General features: G+C 45.7%; 1 protein-coding gene across 6 annotated transcripts in view; it reads left to right on the top strand.

Moving 5' to 3' along the window:
- Positions 1 to 21,228, top strand: part of CDC42BPB (CDC42 binding protein kinase beta) — a 95,344-nt gene that overhangs the window by 972 nt on the left and 73,144 nt on the right. The window lies entirely within an intron of this gene.

The raw sequence follows: 21,228 nt of genomic DNA, 5'->3' as shown, positions 1-21,228 counted from the left end.
AACAAAAAACACAAAGGATTTCCTGAGGGAGGGGGAAGGGCGATTTACTTCAGGAGATGCAAATGTGTGTCTTGGTCCTGCCGGCCACAGCACTAAAAGGGAGGGAGGGAGGGACAGCTGGTTCTCCTTAATTTCTGTGGGGACCACCACTCTTTGTCATACACTAACAAACTAAGAGGATTCACTTCCTGGACTCTTCTATTGACGTCAGTAATGCGATTGCCAACTGAATAATTAACCACTCTATCACATCTGCCCTGCAAGGCTGCAGCCAGGGGAACATCGATTATTTGTTTTGTTGGGGGAGCTTTGTATGTCTCCTGCAAAGTGCAGGCTGGTTTTGAACTTGTTTTCAAGCTGGTGGCTTGGATAAGTGAGCATCTACGGGCTGTGGAGTGTGGTGGAGCAGGGTACGGTGCTACTTTTAGGGTAAAACTCAAGGGCAGGATTTGGGGCAGGCCAAAGAGTAATATGCTTTTCCTATAGCACTGTTGGTGGTGTGTCTTACAGCACGATTCCCATGTTGTCATTTTCCGTGTGATGGAGAGTCCAATTATCTAATTGTTTATAAAATTGCTTTTCCAAATCCTATTTATTGTGTTCATTGAATGTGAAAAGGTTACTGACTTGATGAAAAGTATATCTCGCAATAAAAACAGTGTGCAGCTCTCTCTGCAGTGTGGGATTACCCTAGTATAACAAAGTGCCTATTCAATAAATAATTGAAATGTATGTGAGCTACCATCTGGTGCTGCAGAGTGGGGATAAAAGTTTATAATCCAGTCTCTCCAAGGTAAGGGGATGGGCCTAAATCTGGACTGCTGTGTGTTCCGGTTCCATCAGCAAGGAATGCCCTGAAAAGCAATTAAAGTCCATCCCGTGTGTTCCTCCCTTTCCTTCAAGCTGTTAAAAGCAAGTCAATGCCAAGGAGGAGACACCTTTTATCTGTGTCCTGATGCCCTCACAGTATGGTTCCACTGACAAGGAACTTGTTTCTGCCTCCAGCTAATAAGGAAGCTATCATGCCAAACACGCTAATCTTCCTCATGTCATGATGTGCAGTCTTAATTACAGCCTGCTTCTCTGTTAGGAGACATTCCGGATTGATGTGCACAGGTTCTGCGCGCTGTTATGTGTCTGTGGCAGCATGAGAGTGGAGCTAAATATTTGGCAAATACTTTGAAGATTAGCGTGTTTCTTTATCGACTGGAGACAGGAGGAATTTCCTTTTGACAAAATGGAGACTTATCGCCGACAATGGAAATCAGCCGCGTAGGTATGAAGGGTAAACCAAACCGAGCCGTATAACAGGCAGTCCTGTGCTATTTTGGGTTTAAAACTGGGCACGAGGTATCAGACGCACAGAATTCCCTCCAAATGGTTAAGTGGAATTGTTTGCACTCCTGACTGCCAAGAGGAAGCCGAGTTCAAGCACGGGTAGATGAGGCAGAGTTGTTTTTTTTTTTTTTTGTCCTGGCTGTGGGAATGCAGAGGAGATGTTACAGCGCGGAGCGTGGCTGCTGGGCGTGGGGATCACTCTTCTCCGACAGCAGCACACCGCTGCTCGGCTTCTGGAGCTGGTGGCTGGGAATGGGGAGTCAGGAATCAAGCCCCACGTTCATCCCGTGAGCCTTGTGCCGGCTTCTAGTCAACACCTGCAGCAGCTTTGCACCTCGTGCAGAGCCTGGGGAGCCCTGGGTGATCGATCTCATCGGTTCTGTCCTATAAACCTGGCTGCTGCTCCCTGCCACGGGCTTGTTTCTTCCAAATCTTCTTCCTATTTGCTAACCATAGAAGAGCGCAGGGCGTGGCCGATTGCCCAGGGGCAGCTTGTGGCTTCCATCTCTTCAGAAATGTAGGAAGAATCTGCCATTTTAACCTTGGCAGTTGTTGCTTTCCCATGGTGAGCGGAGCTTTGAATATCCTCGATTTTTTTTTTTCCCTGTACCAGAAGTATAATGCACATATTTTTATGCCGCATGTCTTGGAAGAAGAGCTAGCTGAGCTACAAGTGAGGATTTTGAAAGTCGTTTTCTTCCAGTTCCTCGTATTTATAACTCCTGTTGAATAAGGCCTCGCCGCTGTATTGTTTATATAATAGATACTGAAATACCGCTCAGCGTTCTTGCTGGGAGCTGACTCCAAGTCTGTAACACAGCAGACCCGTGTCTTACATGTTCAGCAAGAATTTGCCAAATCTGTGCTTAGTGTCATTTAAGCTGTTGCTGCATATGCTGCTTCTGGAGTGAGAACTAATGAGGAATCCACACAGCCAGCCCTGTTTATTCTAGCTCTGCTTCCTCGTTCCCCTCTGAAAGTCCTCGGTGAAGCTGGCCTGCTGCTGCCCTCGTGCCTCTGGGGCCAAATTCCTTGACCATCTCTGCTGGCCCTCGTAGCTCAGTGGGACTGGCATCCCGTGAGGCGCTGGGCTGGGCAGGCTCCCGGTGCCCTGGGAAGCCCATAAAGCAGCCTGTGTGGCCCTACAAGCCTGTGGCCCTACTTCCTTGCTGAAGCTGCCCAGTGCCGCTGGTGAGGACTACCTGAGGCTGCCAGCAAGCACAGAGGAGGGTTTGTGTGGCCTTTGGACTCCCCTGGTGGATCACACTGCGCGCTGGAGCTCGGGAACTGCAGGTGGTGCGGTCCGTGTGCTGCGGAGAGCCCTCCTGAGGGACTCTTCGTGCAGCCAGCGCACCCCTCTCCCTGTTGTGCATGGCGAGGAGAGCCGCAGGGGTGGTGAGCTGGCACAGCTCAGGTCTCCTGCATCTCCTCGGGTCTCTCAGGACATCCATCCCCTGTCCTTTGGCTTTCAGGCACAGCGTGTTCTTCTGCACAGAGCCCGCGCTTCCCTCGTGCTGAGGGATCTCAGTCTTTCCTAATCCAACGCCAGCTGTACGGGAGCCCTGGGATGGCTGCTCCCAGGTCTCTCAGCACCGCGTTGGTGCTCATCTGACATCACCTTGTTTTTCAGGAGTTATCTCAGCGGGCTGTGGCTGCCGCTCGCTGCCCCTTGCTCCCAGCCAGCAGGGACTGGCACAACCGGCTGCTCCGTTCTTCAGCAGCTTCTGTCACGGTTTGGAGCCGGTAGGCAAGCGTGTTCGGCGGAGAGTCTGACAGGAACGGGCCTTATTTGTATTCAGAGAGCTCTTGGTGCTGCACGGCCTCTCGCTCCAGCCTTTGTTTCCCCTGGCTGTGTTCCGTGCCGCTGGCGCACCGCGCTGGGCAGGACGGCGCACATCCCCACGTGGCTCGCCCGGCCTTGTCTCACTCCTGGACTATGCACCGGCTAGCTTTCCCTGCGAGATCACCTCCAAGCCCGTGTCGGAATAGTCTGATGTGAAACGCAGTGTGTGTTTTCCCCAAAGCGGGCACACAGGGTACCCCCGTGGGCTGCTCCTGCTGCGAAGTCAGGAGCTGTTTGCACGCTGGCCTTCTGTAGCGCCGCTTCGTGCGAGGTCTGCTGCCCTCTGAGGCTGGTGTGCTGCTTTTGTCTTTTTTCTGTGTTGCTGCTGTTGGTTTGGTTTTGTTTTGCTTGTTGTTTGTTTGTTTTTCCCCAGAAGAACTGACTTGGAGGGGGCCTGAAGCTGTGGGGGAAACAAAGAGGACTGCAGGCGATTAGCACAAGGAGGCCAGCTGGGCACCTGCTGCCAAGCCCTTGAAGACAGCCTGGTGTAATAGGCAGGCGGTGGGTGCTGCTGTAACAGCTGTGTGCTCCTGCTCTGGGGGAAAAACGTGTGTGCAGAGCGCTCAGAGCAGCCTCTCTAGCCCAGCCTCAAGCTGCTGCTTCTGGGTGCGTGTCTCTTACGTTTGGGGCTGGGCCACAGGTGGAAAACTCACGGGAAGGATGACCAGAAAGGCGCTGCCGTGCTGCTAGTGCCGTGATTCACAGCTTCGGGTCGCTGCAGGGACTGGTGCGTCGAGTTCTGCACCTCGCTGCTGGTGGGGGCTAAACCAGGAGGCTGTGACTGGGCTTTCCTTCTACTCCCAGCCCTACTTTCTTCTCCTTCCAGCTCTCCTTAAGGAGGCATGTTAGCATTTAATGGGTGAAGTGAGAGTCTTGTGGAGTGGCCTTTATGTCAGCGGAGGTTAGAGCCTGTTCTTTCAGCTTGAAAGCGGTTGTATTCAGATGTGTGGATGTGAACCTGAGGAAAAGTCACACTTCCTCAGCCTACATTAGAGCAGCTTCGAAGCTTGCTGCGGGGTAGACGTAGTCCTCTGACTGCCACAGACACTGATGTACTAGAAAATGCTCTGGGTAAGGGTGAGGACACAACGTGTGGCTGATGTGGTGCTAGTATAGGAGGCAGAAACTGTCCTGAAGTGTTTTGAGATGACCTTGTTAGAGCTGTCAGACTTTGAGCACTGCTTATGAGGATCTTCTCTATGGCCTGTTTGGTTTACACCAGGAAAAAGTATCACTTAATAACACGGCCTGCTTCTTGGTGTGAGGTTTGTTGGTTTAAATTCCTCTCTCGTCCTCTTTACCAATTCTCCCCATGCAGCAAAAGCAGAAAGAAGGAAGCCAGGAAGTGACCCCAGCCTCTCCTAACATGAGCGATGTCCTCCTCTGCCAGCAGGAGCTGCGCAGCGCCTGATAAGCCTCTTGGGCACAAGAAAGAGACAGCTTGCTTGGGTAGGAAGACAGCTGATGGCCAAGAAGTCTGAATTTCAGTCTCTGGCCCAAGTCCCTCTTCTTCCATCTGACCGATAAAGCCGTTGTGGTCCGTTGTGCTGGAGGTAGCAGCACGAGGGTGTGGGTGAGGGCCCGTTGGGGCAGAGTGAAGCTACAGGTGCCTTGCAGAGGTTCTGGAAAGGCCAGTGGTGGTGGTGGCCACGGTTTCTTTGTGCACACTGCAGTGTGGATGCAGCTGGAACCCTTTCCTGTTCCCTGAAGGCTTTCCTGTGGTCGGAGATGGGGCGCTGTAGCCTGGATCGCCTGGGTAAGGAAGCCTTTGACGGTCAGCTGGCAGGCACGCGCTGGCATGATTGCCGAGCCCAGATTTCCAGCGGTCTCTGCTGTCGAGTAAACGGTTTCTGTTCTTTTAGAAAATAGACGTTAGGATTAGTTTGTGGTGGAGCAGCAAAAACTGCCACGTTAGCTTTGATAGCGTTGTAGTCAGGGCTAGTGATCTGAAGGCATGAGGTTCAAAGCTTGCTGCTATGTGCACGATGGACCCTTTACAGTGCATCTCTTCTGATCTGCAATTTTTAGATTGAGTAGAAGATCTTTAGAATATCTGTCAGTGACTTTTTCTGTCCTATTTTGTTCTGTGAAACACTGGCATTGGATGCTGAAGTCATGTTTTGACAGCGTGAAAGTAGTGTTGTTTGGGGGATGAGATGCACATTGGCATGAGCTGTTGAAATGACAGCCATCCTGGGCAAAGCTGCTCTTTTGTCCCATAGAAGGAAGTCAGCATTGCTTTTGTCCTGTGCGTAGATAAAGTTGCTAATAATGAGCAGCCGTCTACCGAGGGCTTGAGGAATTGTTGTTTGTTAAAGGCTGTGACCTATTTTCTAGTTAAGTTTTGTTGAAAAGTCAGGATGAGGTAGGTAAGTCGTTGCTAAATTTGTCTTCATATAGAGGATGTGCAGCCGGTACTTTCTCACTCGTGGCACTTGATAACATACAGAATGCAGAAGTCAGGTTTCGTAAGCATCCTTAAATTTAATATTTCTCAGTATTGTTTCATTTAGAAACATGAAAATCATTTGAAATTCCTTTTTGCAGGTAATATTAAGCTAAAATATTTTGCCAAGAAATATTTCATTTGCATCATTAAAACTTCTGTGGTTGGCACCAGTTTTGTGCTCTCAGTGCAGAGAAACTGCTTGGATGGTGGTTTAGTCAGCACATGCAGTGCAACGAGCCCTTATCATCTGAAGCTGAACTAACCTTTTTTCTTCCAAATAATTCACATGGGAGAGTGAGTCAGTTTCTTTTACACCTACGAGAAACAAATGGCTTCAACTGTGAGTCAGAACTGAAGAGACTCGTTTCGTTGGCTTTTTTTAGCAAGTTGATTCTGCTTTATGGTTATATATTTTCATGTATTGGTTTTCAGAAGTGCTGATCTCTAGCCGAGATCAGTTGGGAATGTGAAACTACTGTAGGTCCTTCAAACTTAGGAAGCTTGCATTTTGCTCCTTGCTTACAACTTGAGGTGGTTCTTGGATGGGTGTTACCAAAAGGAAGAATTGTAAGACTTACCTAAGCAGTTGCGAATGTATCAGAGCCATTACTCGCGTATAGTGCCCGGGATTCAGAGTAACTTACCCGTGTCTGAAAAGATGAATAGGGTGATGAACCACAAGCAAATTTGTTTGGGAAAGTGGAAAGGACTTATTAAAGCTTTTTATTAGATTCTTGCCTTGATAATGCTTCAAACGGAGGTGAGGTTTGTTTTCTAAGTCTTTTGCAAGGTACACTTGAGAATTCCAATCTAGTCTTGATGTAGCTGCCAAAGAGCTTGTATCACACTTACTAATACATCTGACTGAAGCTTTAGCATTAAAAAAAAAAGTAACTTGATTTAAAAAGCTTTTTGAGGTCTAAGAATTTCTAAGTGCATTTGGTCTGTGGTTCGACGTGATCTGTTCTTTTTAACTGTCTCCTAACACTAAAATCTTCCACTCAATTTTTTCACCAGCGTATGCAGATCGCCAGAGTGCAGGCTTTTATTTATAAAGACCTTTGTTCCCTACAATGAATATAGCTTCCTTCAGTAGGAAACTGTACGCTGTTTTCTTAAGCCCCGATTTTGCATAGAGCTCAGTAATCGTGTCTGTAGATATACTTAGGGTGCATTCAGCTTAATGCGTGCATCCCTCGTTGCCAGCTGAGGCCTTAGGCACCCTCAAGTGCCTGAGATCTTAATTTCTGCCGTTCGTGTCATCAGGGTCTTAGCGCTGAAACCTGTGGTTACTTAACCATGGCCTAAAGCTGCAGATGTGATAGTGCCTCTGGATGCCCAGCCTGAGACCTCTCTGAACGTCTGAGCTTTGGGAAGCGGTGGGGGTGTCTTCGCTGAGTACTGGGTATTAAAAATGTGTGGAGTTCGTTAATCAGGTGTGCGTTAATGAAGGCTGAGTGCTGTCCTTACCTTGCTCTCATGCAGTGCCACTATGGACCAAATATATTTAGCTGCCTTTCCCAAAACAGCCAGGAAGAGAAATGCTCAGAAGCAGGGTCAGTTCCAGATATATTCCAAATTCTTTTCACATTTATAACCGTTCTCCCACCTAAAAATAAGCAGCAATAATTGCTTTGTGAAGTCCAACTTGAAATGTATTTATGCCAGTTTAGAGAGAGATGCATATTCGGCATTTTTAGAAAAGTCTATAAAAAAAGATCTGTCTGGATATTTAATCCAACTTAAACATGGGTTATTTTGTTCCAGTTCCCATCACAAATTTCAATGAAAGATAAAGTAATAACTACGATGAAACCAGTATTAAACTCACTTAAGTTTATATGTGGAAGTCAGCCTCCTGGTAGTATTAGGACTTTGTATGTCAAGGGACGTGGATCCATGCTTTTTATAGAAGGTGTAACTTTACCTAAAGTAGAGCAGCCATGACAGGAGTATGTTTTTATTCTTTTGTTATTTTTTCTGAGTATATTATGATTTCCTGACTAGTAGCAGTCCCTTAGCCCAGGAACCAAGCTGTATGGCTACCCTGCATAGGTGAGACTTGTGGAAAAGCGTTGGGTCTCTAGAGGTTCTCTGAAGGTGCATAAGAAGAGTTTATGCTCTAAATTGGTTTAAAACATGGAGTACTGGAAAAAAGACAACAAATATTCTCCGCTACCAAAAAACCTTTTTGTTTTGTTGTAGTTGAAGGTGTTACAAACTTGAACCATTTTTAGAGCTGTGCCAAGTGTATGTGTGTGAGGGAAATGGAAGCACGGCAGAGGTTTCCAATGACTTGGTAATGCTTCCTGGGCATCTCAAACCTTTTTTCCTGCTCTTTTCTGATTTTTCCAGGAATCCCTCTGCCCTTGGTTTCCCCTTCCTTCCAGAGACCCCTTGGGGTGGATGGGGGTCTTCTCCGTTACCTGTACAGCTTTGAATTTGCCCTGCTGTTACACCATGACTTCTCCTATCATAATTTTGCACATTCTTTCCCCAAAGTTGGCTTCTTGGAGCTTTTCCGTGTGCCCCTGGTTCTCTTGCTGCCCGTGTGACTGGGATTATCAGTGCTGAGAGCCGGAGCGCTCTGAGTGTCCTTTATTTTCCTGTAATTAAGGCAGACTAGAAACAGCAGGAGGGTGACTTTAGGCACGGAGATCCTGTTAGCTTTTTGAAATATGTTCCCAAGGGTTTGCTTTTTAGGATGCATGGGTAGGCTTTAAGTTGAGCTCTTCTTGTGGCAGGGTCAGTCGTTCTGCACCAGCCCCAAATTTAGTGCCTGATGGCGATACTCTCCTTGTCTGGCATTGCGCTAGGGGACGGGCACGTATGGTGCTTGGTTCTGCGGGCTTCTGGCTGCTCTGGGACTGGATCCAAAGAGGAGTAGCATAGGCCTTTTTTTTTTTGTATTCCTGAGACAGATGTATGTATCGAAGACTTTAAATAAAGGAATTGGGTTGCTGTTACCTAGTGTGCCATCTTTTGAACTGTGTCCATGAGTAAGATGGGAGTGTAATTTCTGTTTGGATTCTGTCTTTTTAGCTCGCAGTTCTTTAAGGCAAGGGTGGGATCTCACCGTGCCCTATCAGTGGTTCCTTTTAGGATGACTTTGCTGCCCCGGAGCCCTCTCAAGTTACTCACCCAAAAAAGGAAGCTCTGTTGTTGTGATTCAGAACCTCACCCGATTTGACTTATTACAGGGGGCAGGGAGGAGAGCAAATTACATGTGCAAATGGCTAACAGTGATCTAAAGGTCCTAAAGAAATGACTGCTAGCTGGCAACCACTGGCTGTTGGGTTATAAAGCGGGGGCAAAGGCTAGAGTTCGTGGTAGGTGATCTTTCCATCTTTTTATGACTAATATGGTATTTTTCCTGAATTCACAACATATCATCTTTCGGAGGAGACTTCCTGGGAAGTTGCGGATAAGTTGGCCTCTTGTGTCACAGGGAAGAAGTACAAAACCTTTCCTTCCAGACCAGCCTTAACTAGCAAAATGTCTCAGTGGTTTGCTGTGGAATTGCTGCACAGAGGAGTTCAGTTTGACTTCTCTTACGTAAGTGAAGATTTGCATTGCTAGTAAGTTCAGCCTTGGGTTTCTCGGACACTTAGTCCAAATTTAAGTTTGGAATGCTGACAATATCAAATTGTTTTCAAACTGTGGTTTCTGCTGCCTGGGTACTTCAGATAAAATAATACAAGGCAGTGTGCAGTGGAGATACCTGACCAGAGACTCTGTCAGGCCCACGGACTCTTTATCTTGCTCTTAGAAGCTTTTCCTGGTTATTAAGGCAACTGAGCTGTGGCTGTGGCTCTGTGCTTGTTCTTGAGAACCAGCAGGATTTACTGGGCTGGGCGTAGCGCTGTGCCAGCAAGGTTCGACCCAGTCATGTCTATACCCATGGCTGGAAATAAGCAGTCCGTGTGCATCCTGAAATTGACTGCGTGTGATGTGAATTCTTAAGGGGGAAAAAAAAAAAAAGGCTCATGCCTGGAGTAGAAGTGTCCTGGTAGACTTGGACAGAATCAGAGCTGCAGGTACTGCAGTTATAAACTTCCTGTTCTTGCAGGTAGCATTAAACATGGCAAAGGTTTTGTTTAATGGTTCAGGCCCTTCTGGAGGGTGGGGATAGCAGAGATTACATTCTCTATACTTCGCCTTTTGCATACCAGCATTATTTTTCCTTTACCCTGTGAACCTCACAAAGTTCAGCACAAGCACAAAGTCTCACGCTGCGGAACTGTAAAAGCTGGGGAATGACCAGCCGGGGAGCAGCCTTGCAGAAAAGGTCTGGGGATCCTGGTAAACACCGAGCTGAGAAAGAGGCAGTGGTGCATCGCTGCAGAAACGGGGGCTGCCTGCCTGCTGGACTGTGCCAGCAGCTTGAGGGAAGTGGTTTTTCCCTTTGCAGCACTTGTGAGGCCAGCTGGGGAGTGCTGCGTCCAGTTCTGGGCTTCCCAGCACAGAAAACACATGAGCAAACTGGAGTCTTGGAGAAAGCTGGGGCTCAAAACACATGATGTGCGTGGAGAGGCTGCGAGACCTGGGCTGGGCGAGCCCAGAGAAGGGACAGCCAGCCACTGTCTCCAGCTGCCAGGCAGGAGGGAGGATGAGGAGGCAGACCCCTGGGAGCACAGCGGGTGGACAGGGCGTTCCCCCACCAGCTGTCTGGGCTCTGGACAGGGACCCAGAGAGCTGGCAGAGCCCCCATCATACAAGGTCCCCAACCCACAGCTGGACCAGGCTCTGAGCAACCCGGCTGAACTTTGACGTTACCTCGCTTCTGAGTAGGGGGCTGGACTCTGTGCTCTCCAGAGGGCCCTTCCGAGCTAAAATTATCCCGATTCTGTATTACTGATTTATTTTTTCCCCCGCATTAGTAAATTTATTTAACATCGTGGCTGCTTGAACACAAAAGAGTTGTTCTTCAGGCCTTTCAGAATGAAAACAGAAATAAATGAAATCTTTTTTTGTTGTTGTTGGCAGATAAAGTAGTTCAAACAACTTGTATGAATGTACCATTCATTTTTTTTTTTTGTAATTTAAAGTGTTTACCATGATGGGTTGGCATTTTACCATGTAGACTGAATGTAAGTATTGACAAACTTTTAACTAAATTTTAGGCTTGTAAATGATGAGAAACTGAACTAATTTTTGTCTGTGGTGTTCTGCCATTTACTTAATAAAAGCAAGAGCTTCCTTGTTCCTGGAACAGAGTTACCAGAACAGGTTTTAAGAACTTTGAACCTATGTTTTATGTCGATTGCTTTTCTGCGAGTATGGTTTCCTTATGTCTAGCTGTTAGTCTTGATAGCAGCTGAAGTATTTTAAAGCCTTGTAGCGTGTAGCTGTGAGAAGCCTGCAAGCCCTACGTGGGCATGAAGATTACAGGTTTAGCTGTTTTGCTGGCTGTGAGAGCTGTATCTAAGGGATCTATATGTCGTATTCCTATATCTGACCAAGCTAGCAACAGGGTGAAATCTTACCTCAAAGCTGTAAAGATCTAATGGGAGATGTCCCCTTGTTTCAGTTTTCCTCTGTAAAATAAAAACCTGTAAAACTTGCATGAAGTTGGACTTAAAATATGTTTTTTAGTGCTGATACTCTCAGTGGTGGTGCATCAGCAAACCCAAACCCACAATAACAGTTTCAGTGTTAAAATCGTATCACTGTATTGAAAATAGCACAGTAAGTACTGTCGGTGGGAAGGATAACAATGTATAAATAGGCCAGAAAACAAGAATGGATTCCTTTATTAGTGATGTGGTGTTGGAGTATACTAAGTGGTGCTTCACTTTCCATACAGTGAATTTATATCCGTGTTTGTGAGTTAGTTGCTTACCGCTGAGCATGTATGGACAAAGGAAATCTCCCCCAGCTCACAGGAACATGATCGGATTTCTCAAAATACGCGTGATTCCTGAATGCCTGGGAGCCTGGTAGGCGTCCTGATCAGCGAATGTGTGCTGTCGTGTATGTCGGGGGGCATTCCCTGACAGCACTGCGTGATGCGACGTGATGCTCCATTACCCTTCTGGGGCAAGGGCTGCGTATGTATGTGAGCAATTTATGCTGTGTGTTAATCTTTCAGAAGAACCTTTTAAAGACGTATTGTGTGGCTGTTTCAGATGCTGTGGTTCAGAGTTCTCAGCTGTGCTTGTGTTTGAAGCACAGAAGTGGTCCACGCTGTTCTAGTTTCAATGTACAGCTTCTGTGCTGGGATGTACCTGCACGCTGTGCAGATACCCTGGGGAAAAACGTGAGTGAAGTGATGATAATAACATTTCTTGTGCCAAGTCTTGCTGCATAAAACTGCTGAGAAATGTCATCTTCCTCCCCTCGTGCCCTTGATTTCCTCTTCTGTTTCATTGCTGGGAATTTGTATTTCTTGTTTACTCTTTGCAGTTAGAGCAGCCGCCGTGCAGGAATGTCTATAAGACAGCCCCACATGCTCGCGTACACATGGCTGCGATCGTGCTTGGCCTCGCTGATCGTAACGTATCATCGCATGCGTTGGTGCTGATAGCTGTTACTTGGAGTGCGTGCATGGTAGCCACAGAGAAAATAATACAAAGACTTCGCTGGCAAATGTGCCCCAGTAATTCATCTTCAGAGCTCTCTGTGGAGCTCTAAAATGGGTGACAGCTGGTGAGAGATAATGGATTATCTTTCTGCAAGATAGAAGCATGGGCAAGACCTACTTCTTACTTCAATCTCCTTGCCCTCATCTCTCCCTTCCCCCTCGTGTCCCGTATAACAGTTAAGAAGCCATCCACTACATTTTCTGAGGGGTTTAGGTAGGGAGCGTTGTTATTGCTTTTGTGTAAATGATTTGTTGGCAAGGAAATAAATTTAGCTGTGTGTAACAATTCATGGAAGAGGAAATCAACGCTGTCTACTTGCAATCTTTTAACACTTGTCCAGAAATAGATTGCCGAGGAGTCGGAGTATTTGAATGAAAAATTGCAGTGTTTGGATTAAAATAAGCAGGTACCTCAATTAGAAAGGGCTGGGGAAAGCACACTCAGTCTGTGGATCAATACAGTGCGAACAGTGGTCAGTCCAACCATCTTTATCACTTTGGGAAGTACCACGTAGTCTGGACTTTAAGGAAAATCTTAAATTGGGATGATGTACTAAAATATCTGTTAAATGAGACTTTGAAGGAGTGAGATGAGACCGGTGATACTCAAAAATAGATAATGACTGAAAGATTGTTACTAGGCTTCCGAGATTTTTTGGTGTGCTAAGATTTGTTCATGTAACAAGGCTGAGACTCCAAAATGACTTCTTATTTCTTTGAAATTTTTTTTTATAGGGCAGTCCTTCAGAAAAGACCAACTTCTTAGATTTTAATTTCATGCAGTAGAGCTGTAAATGTTCCTGGCGTCTCTTCCTCCCTCAAAGTACATCTGAACAGGCAGGGGTGAACTGCTGACAGCAACTGCACAAACTTCTCAGCTCTTAGGAAATAGTTCGCGGAACAGTTCAACACATAGCTGCTCCTGGTACTTGTTTTTAAAGATTTCATAGAGCTAGATTTTTTTAAATGATGCTGATAGGAACTTGTTTTTAAAATTCAAGTCATATAGGAAAAAGATTTAAGCTTCAAGAAGCTATGATAAAAGTGAAAATTGCCAGGCTGCTAGGGTATAAGCTTTACCAGAAGAATAGTCCTCAAGACTTGAAGTCCTTTACAGAGGGTTTGAACAACAAAAATGTGAGCTTTAGAAATGCATTCTTCCGCTCAGTGTGCCATGGTATCTCTTTAGAGATCAATGTCATAGCCTTGTGGTATGTACCTGTCTGTAAGAACTAGCTTAGAGCTTTCATGTTATTTCAAAAGCCATGAAACTGTCAACAGGTTGAAAACAGTGTTGGTAATATTCATGTCCTTGCTGGATTCGCAGTGGCAACCTGAAGATGGAATGGTGTGTTGCCAGATAAGCAGTTCCATGCATCTCTTTCACGTAGGTTAAAAAAGGAGATGGTAACTGGTATAAATACCGAGAATCGCAGAGTTGGAAAAACTTAAAATCATACCTCTTCCAGATCTCTTTCCATTAGAAACTTCCAGATATGTTTACGGAACAAAAGGGTTATGTAGCCTCAGCTCCACAGTGCTAGCATCAAAAATGAGAGTCTGAGCTACAGTATCAGGGATGAAAAGTTTGAAAATCTTTAAAAGATTGTGGTTTGGGACTGAATGTTTTTTTGAAGTGAGTCAATACAAGTGGAAAAAATTACTTAAGAACTAAAACAATCACTGAATGGGCAAAGTAGCCAGGGTTTATTTAGATGACATTGGAGATAAATTAGCAAAGGAAAATATTAAATTCCGTGTGGAAAACAGAGGAGAAAGGAATGGGGTATTGCTAAAATGTCATATAAAGAAGGAGAAAGCCAACCATTTGGTTTTTCTCTGCGTAAATAGTTGACTTCGGTGTCTATACTAGTTTGTTCTTCCTTCACAACATCTTAAAATATTTTGAAGATTGGCTGAAATTCCTTCTTGTTCTTCTGCTTGTGGTCTTGTCTTCTGCTTATGTTCTCCTCGGAGCCCGCATTCTTTGTCAGATTTCTGGAAGGAAGTTAATGCGTCTGTGCTGTTTCCTACTGTGGAAATATTTCTATGAGCACGGCTGCACGGGTAGGGTTTCCCAACTGCCTCTGTACTGACCTGCAGGTGCTCACCCTGCTTTTGCACTGGAGCACGCAAGGTTTGGGTTGTTATTTTCAGCTATTTGTAAATGAAGAGGTTGGAAGCCACCAAAATAAAGACTGCAGTGTAGATAAAGATTTGAGATTACCAGCCTTGCACAAGCTTGTTCTGGACATGCAGTACCTGATTTCGAATTTTCCAGATCAAACCCAAGTCCAGATGGGTTGTAAGTGGGGATGGAAAGGTAATTCCCTACTTAAATGTGTGGAAATAAATCTTAGGACAAAAGGATTTAGGATGCAGTGCTTGCTAAACAAAGATGCTGTGAGAATAATCTTTTAAATTCAAGTAAAGGGAAGGGTTGAAAACCGAAAAGTGGCATTTGAAAAGATAAGCTAGAAGCAGAATGTTCTTTCAGATGCTGTGTCTGTCATAAAAGCTTCTGGGGCTGATCCTTAATTGATAGGTCTGCCCTGAAAAGCTGAGGAGCAGGGCATAAAGGATGGCATAAGTGATATTTACAATTGTGAGTGTGATGATTGAAATTCTTTTCCTTTTTTAATGGATGTAACTTTGGTATCAGCTAAGGACAACAAACAGATTTTTGTTTCCTACTTGCTTCAAGCATACACAAGAAAGAGGGAGATCCTAGAAGCCAGCTGCTGGGGCGTGCAGCGATGGGAGGTCCCTTTTGGTTGGAATGGCAGCAAGGAGCACGTAAGCTTCCAGGAGCCTACGGGGAGTTTGGGAAAGCCTGGAAAGATGTCCATGAACCAGCGTGCTGTGTGGGCAGACAGTCTGCTCAGAAATTATCCGAAATCATGAAACTGATTTTAAGAATTTCTGAAAGATAACACAGCAAAGACGTTAAGAAAAGACGGGGGTAAAAACACTAAACAAATGCAAAAGCTTGTGTTTTTTGGCACATGCAATATAAAAGGAAATTTTATTCAGCGTATTGTATGTAAATTGTGAAAAAGAAAGTTGTGTAGGGGTAGGTGCCAGAAATGCACAACGTGGGGTAGAGAAGAAAGAAAATCTTCTCGGCTCTGCTAGAGAGAGCTAAACTTAGAAGGCCTGGAGACTCTGAAATGTCTCTTGAAAAAGGCATGGTGTTCTTCTGTTTTTAGATCCTTGTTCTGTATGCTTTGCACATGTATGATATGTTAAAGCTCTTCAGTTCTAGAACAGATTTGAAAAATTCACTTTAACTCCAGGATTTGACTTCTCTGGGGGTGACTATCTGGGTTAAAGGACACTGAGAAGTTTTGAGCTTGTGTAAAATGGTATGTGTCTAATGTTCCAGGTTCTTTTTCATCCAAAATGTTTTCTTTCAGAGCTCTTTAACAAGTATTCAGAAACAAACAAAACCTCCAATTCTGCAGGTTTCTCAGTTTTCTGTTGTCAATTTTTGGCTTTTTTGAGCCATGAGCACTTAACGAAAAAACCCTGTTCTCTTAGTGGTCCACCTCCATTCCTGGAGATCAAGACCTAAAGCCAGATGTAGCATCTCCTTATATGTTTCCAGTAGTTATTTTTCCCCGCAATATCCAGATTTCTCAATTCCAGTTTTCACTGTAGCGTATGGAATGCCTGCGGATAGCTGTAGACAAACTTGAAAATGTGCTGAGTCAGATCTGGGCATTAAGGAAAAGTTGCTTAGTGAAATCAGAAGTGGTGCTCTTCCTAAGTAGCTTTTGTAAATAATATGAATTATTTACATAAGATAAATATTGTCGTCTTTGGGGGAGAGTAGGATTGGGGAGAGGACATAGGAGTGTTGTGTCAGAGGAATGCATTTGTAAGGCTTAAAGATGCAGAGGTTTTCATCGTGCCTTGCAAGTCTAGAAGAGTTTTGCTCATCCCTTTCCGCTGCTGTTACTGGTGCTCTTCACCATGTCCAGCCAGAGGTGTTGGAAGCGGCAGAGCGAGGCAGAGAGCCTGGGGTTTGTGTAGCTCTGCAACCAGCTAGACATTACAGTCTGATGAGTTTAAATACTCGCCATTTATGCTTCAGAGCAAGAATAGCTCTGGCTGTAGAGTTCCTGCCCCAGAGAGGGCATGTTGGGCTGTGGGGTTAGTGTAAAAAGGAGATGAAGAAGAAAAGCTACCTATACATAGTGTAAAAAAAAAAAAAAAAAACTCTCTGAACCTTTCATTATAATGCAAAGCAAGTCTTAGCACGAGACTTTTTAGTATTCTCTGCAGATTTAAAGGTAATCCCCCTCTTCTCTGCTTCGGAGAAACTTGAGGTACTCATCCCTGGCTCCAGCAATTGCTTGGCACGCGTCTTCGTCGCCTTTGCGTGCGGCAAAAGTTTGACTTCCATTGACCTCTTAATGAGATCTGGGGCTCCAAGGACGTCCTGATCTAGGGTGAGTAATGTTGGAGAAAATGTCCTGTACGTTGCTGTCGTGTAGAAGGAAGTGATAGGAACAGAAAGCTGTGCCACACCTGTGCTTCACGGAGGTGTTGTCGTCCGCACTCTTTGTATTGGAAAGCACTTCAGGGTGGTTATGTGATAGCACTGCAGCCATGAGCCATCAAAAACAAAACCAACCCAAACCAGGTGCAGCTCTGTAGCACTGTGAGCTGGATCTGATGCCTCATCCCCTTGGTCTTTTGTTTCCCTGATGCTTGTGTTGGTCTGGATGAGAGCTGAAGCGTGGCAAAAAGGGTCACCGTGATCCCACTGCTCCCTTGCCCAGCCTAGCATGCAGCACCAAGGCTGCAGCCTGGGCTGCTGGACGGACGGACGGTTCATCTCATCTCAATCTGTGCCATTTAAGATGATGACCTCAGGGAAAAAAAAAAAACCTTTAACCCTTCCCTTTTCTTGCTTGTGCTGCTGTAGCGGCCCAGACCCCTCAGCGGTGACGATTCAGTTCGCTCAACTACCTGGAAATGGTTGCGCTGAGTTTCTCAGGAGCTTAGCTTTCTGCTGGGTTAGTGAGCAGAATCGGATGGGTGAGGTGCGACCTGCCAAATTTGTTACAGCTAACACGAGGAGGAGCAGGCTTGTGCAACTGCCCTCTGGTTGCAGGGCTCTGTGATCGCCTCACTTGTTTCACTGAGCTACATCTGAAATTCACTCTAAATTTATAGGCATGGAAAAGTGGTACCTGGTAAGGTGGATTTCTCTCCTGTTACTGTAAGTGTGTGCGTGTGGGTGCTTTGTCAAGGAGAGCTTATTAATAGAAACATCAAACCTTTATAATAAGAGAGGTGGCATGTGGTAGATACAGAACCGAAGTATGAATTTTGCTGTTACGTAATGTCTATATGAAGTTTTCGGTTACTTGGAAGAGCATCTTGTGTATATCTGGAGAAAAAAGATAAGTATTTTACTTGTAAGTAATAAGTGGTAAAATGCTGCTTGTCTTGGTAGGGTTTCCCTTTAAGATGAAATAAAGCATGCAGTTGGAAAGCTCAAACTTTGCTTGTATGATGATGTAAGTGGTAGTTTCTTAACGTGAATGTGTAAGCTTATATCACAGTGTGGTCATCAGGTTGGAATTTTTATTTCTTAGGAGGGTGTGCGAGAGACTGGGTTCTGATGCAATTTAGTTAGAATCACTGTTGAAATTTGGGCGAGCTCAAATTTGAGATGTTCTTAATCTTTAGTTTGAAACCATCAGAAAAATAAGTGAAAATTTCCAAGGGTTTTTCTGAGTAGTCATAACCTACTAAGTATTCTACAAAACTTACTCTTAACTGGTATTTAGATCATTCATCATGCAGGAAAATCAGTGGATTTTAAAAATATTTGCAACTTTGTTATGGAATGAGGGAGATTGAATCACTGATATTTTACTGTTTGGAACTAGTTACTTGCATTGAAGCATGAAACATTTTTTTCCATTACTGATGTGCTTCAGTATGCAATCTCAATCTGCTGTGGCTTAAATCGCCTCTCCCAGCACCTGCAAAATCCGGCCTTGGACTTGGAGCACAGCACCGTTCAGGTACCCAAACAAATAAAGCTATATTAAGCCGAGGTTGTGTTCCGTAGTGTTTGTTGTCACCCGTTTCTTACAGCGTTTTGACGTGCATCTTGGAAGATCCCGTCCTCGTGCGCTGTAGGTTGGCTGGGAGCAGCCTTGTGTACCAGATCGGAGCTCTCCGCGGTCGGAGGCAGATGCCATCGCTTCCAAAAAAGGCCATTTTGTCCTCTGCAGCCTCTTCCTGCAGCCTGCCGCGGGCTGGTGCTCCAGCGCTGCAGCTGCGCGTGAGTCACAGGGGGCGAGCGGTGCGGTGGGAGGGGATGGATGGACAAGTTAGCTTTCGCCTGGAAACGTTTCCTGGTCCGACGTGCCACGTGAGCACTAGCGATGAGCCAGGCAATAAAAGCGGAGCGCTGGTGGGAAGGAGGGACTCCTCCGGCAGCAGAATGGATTTCCTGGATTAAAGCGGTCGTGCGACTCCCCCGTCAGTTGTCTCAAATGTCTGGGAGGTCAGAGAGTTAGTCTCTGGGAAAGTATCTAATTCAGAGAGCTTGTATATGGCTCGGTGCGCATGTGTTTTCTGCGCTGGATCTGATCCTCCTGAGGAAAACAAAGTGAAGATGAAGCTTAAGAAGGTGTTGGTATTAACAGTTGTTTAAGAGCAGAACAGATACTTTATTGTGGAATAGTTATCTTTTCCTCGTATTTCTTTGTAATGTTTAAAAGGAAGGAAAACACCATGCTTGAAAACCTCATGAAATTCAAGTACGAAGCAAAATCTAGTCTTTCATTCTCAGAAAATTACAGCGTGCAGATGTTACTGGGCTCCTGCACAGCAGATCAGTCGGTGAAGTCTCTAAGGCTGAGGAGGCCGATAGACTGCCAGGGGATCCATCTGTCCGCTGGGAGAGCTGGGAACCTCAGGGAAAGGTTAGGGAGGCAGCAGGGCTTCCCTTCTCCCCAACTGCGGTAGTTTGGAAATAGGTATGAAAGACTGGAAACTGCAGTTGGAAACATGATTTCTCTAGGAGCTTTAAAATTCTCATAAGAGAGTTGGGATAGAACTTAATCTCTCACGCTACTGACTGGTTTTTTTGTTTGTTTTGTTTTAAAGTGCCCTGGTTATTACTCATAAAGGTGCAGGTTTCCTTGCTTGGAATGTGTCACCCTGTGTAGAAAGGTCTGTCTGTGTCCTGGTACATGTCACGCACTGTGCAGCTGCACCAAGCTTTTGTGGATGTTAAGTCTCTACTAGGTTTCCCCAACTAAGTGCTCTGCACAACCACATTTTTCTTCAGTCTTTACACTGGCAGGTAGAACTGTTAGTGTTAACCTTAGCACTAGAAAGACCCCTGCCTGATTTGTAGCATTAGCATATGCCATTACCTTTAGGTCTGATTTGCATGTGGCTTTTGTTTCACCTGACCATTATTCTGTAGGTAAGCAACTGTCTTTCTCTCTCTTTATATATATACATATACATGTATATATGTAGCAAACGGTCACTGGGTGTTTGCTCTTGCACGTGTAAGCCAGAGCGTGTTTCCCCTCTGGCCTGCGAGAGCTCAGGTGCTGCCTGGTTCTCCGCGGAGCACGGCTGCGCTGGCAGGAGTTGTGCTGGCAATGCCTTCTGTCACTTGGACCTCTCAGAAGGATCGGTGTGCTCCTCAGTGCTCGTCTGTACAAACCTCAAGTGTTATCCTTGGTGTCCTTTCAGTGTAAGCATGAAAGGCGGTGGATGGGCCAGTCGGGCAGCGAGCCAGCTCTTATGTGCTCCTGGTAACATTCAGCAGCGAGCTGGCAATGGGAGCGGGGTGCCACCTGTGGAGTCCTCCTGTGTGGTGCTTGCTTTTGGGGCTTGCCACACAAAAACTGTGCTGAATGAATAGCAGTGACCACAGGTGAGGTTTCAAGGTAAATGCCTGGCTCTTCTGCCAGCAAATGTAGTGACACTAATAGGATCGGAACCAGTGCTGCTACTCCTTTTTTTCCCCTTCAGAACACTTCCTGATGCCATTATCCTTTAGCATGGAGGATAAAGCAAAAACCTTTACATCTTTCATGTAGATAGTTATCCCAAACTAGTATACGAACCCTAAATGCCAGGATTAGTTCTGTGACTGATGAAGCCACTCCTGGAGCATCCTGCAGAAGCTCTGGTACACACAGTTTTGGTTCATGCCCCAAAGTAATGACTGCTTTGTCCATTTAAGTCTTTGAGGATTTTGCATGTGATTATGTAATCCAGATCGGTCTAAATGCCACCAAGGTATCTGACTGAAAGTGTTCAAGCACTCTGTTTTATGTACGTTGGAAGCCTTTCATAAAACAAAGCAAACTCCATAATTACAGCTCTGTAACTTTGTGTACTCCATCTTCAGGAAAGAGTTTCTTTTGTATGCTAGTTTTGAGTTTCATAACACAATCTTAAATTCCTTAATAAACTCACCGCTTATTAATTCTCATGAAAAGTACTGGCAGTCGGCCTCAAGGAGATTCGGGCTTCCTTGGTGTTATATTAGCACACGCACTTATTACGAAGTACTGACCAGCCAGGCTCGCCAAGTCCTGGTGGCCTTGCGTGGGGACCGAGGGGGCTGTGGCAGCGTGCGAAGCAGCAGGAGGCTGTCCTGCGAGGGCTGCGAACGCCCTGCCGTGGGTAACCAGCTTTGCTTCGCAGGTGTTCAATCCAGTGGAGCTTGTGTTCGTTGATAACCCAAGTCTTGCACCACTGGATTTGTTTGTCTAATGAATGTTGAGTGAGCGATGAAGAATCAGATCACCGAGCAGGAGCCAGGCAGGATAAGCGATGTATGTGTGTGTATACAGCGCGCGTTAGAGACGTGGGAGGGAGGGCATGGCAGGGGTGAAACACCCAGCAGAAAATGGCAGAGAACACAAAATGTGCCGCCTTTGTAAGTAAAAGTTTGGCTTCCCGTCTCTTTGGGATCTGCTCCTTTATGAGGCTGAGTGGAACAAGCCCTTGCCCTTC

The sequence above is a fragment of the Anser cygnoides genome, chromosome 5, assembly GCF_040182565.1.
Source record: "Anser cygnoides isolate HZ-2024a breed goose chromosome 5, Taihu_goose_T2T_genome, whole genome shotgun sequence".
Classification (NCBI taxonomy): Eukaryota; Metazoa; Chordata; class Aves; order Anseriformes; family Anatidae; genus Anser; species Anser cygnoides.
This window is presented reverse-complemented; position numbering and strand designations above follow the sequence as displayed.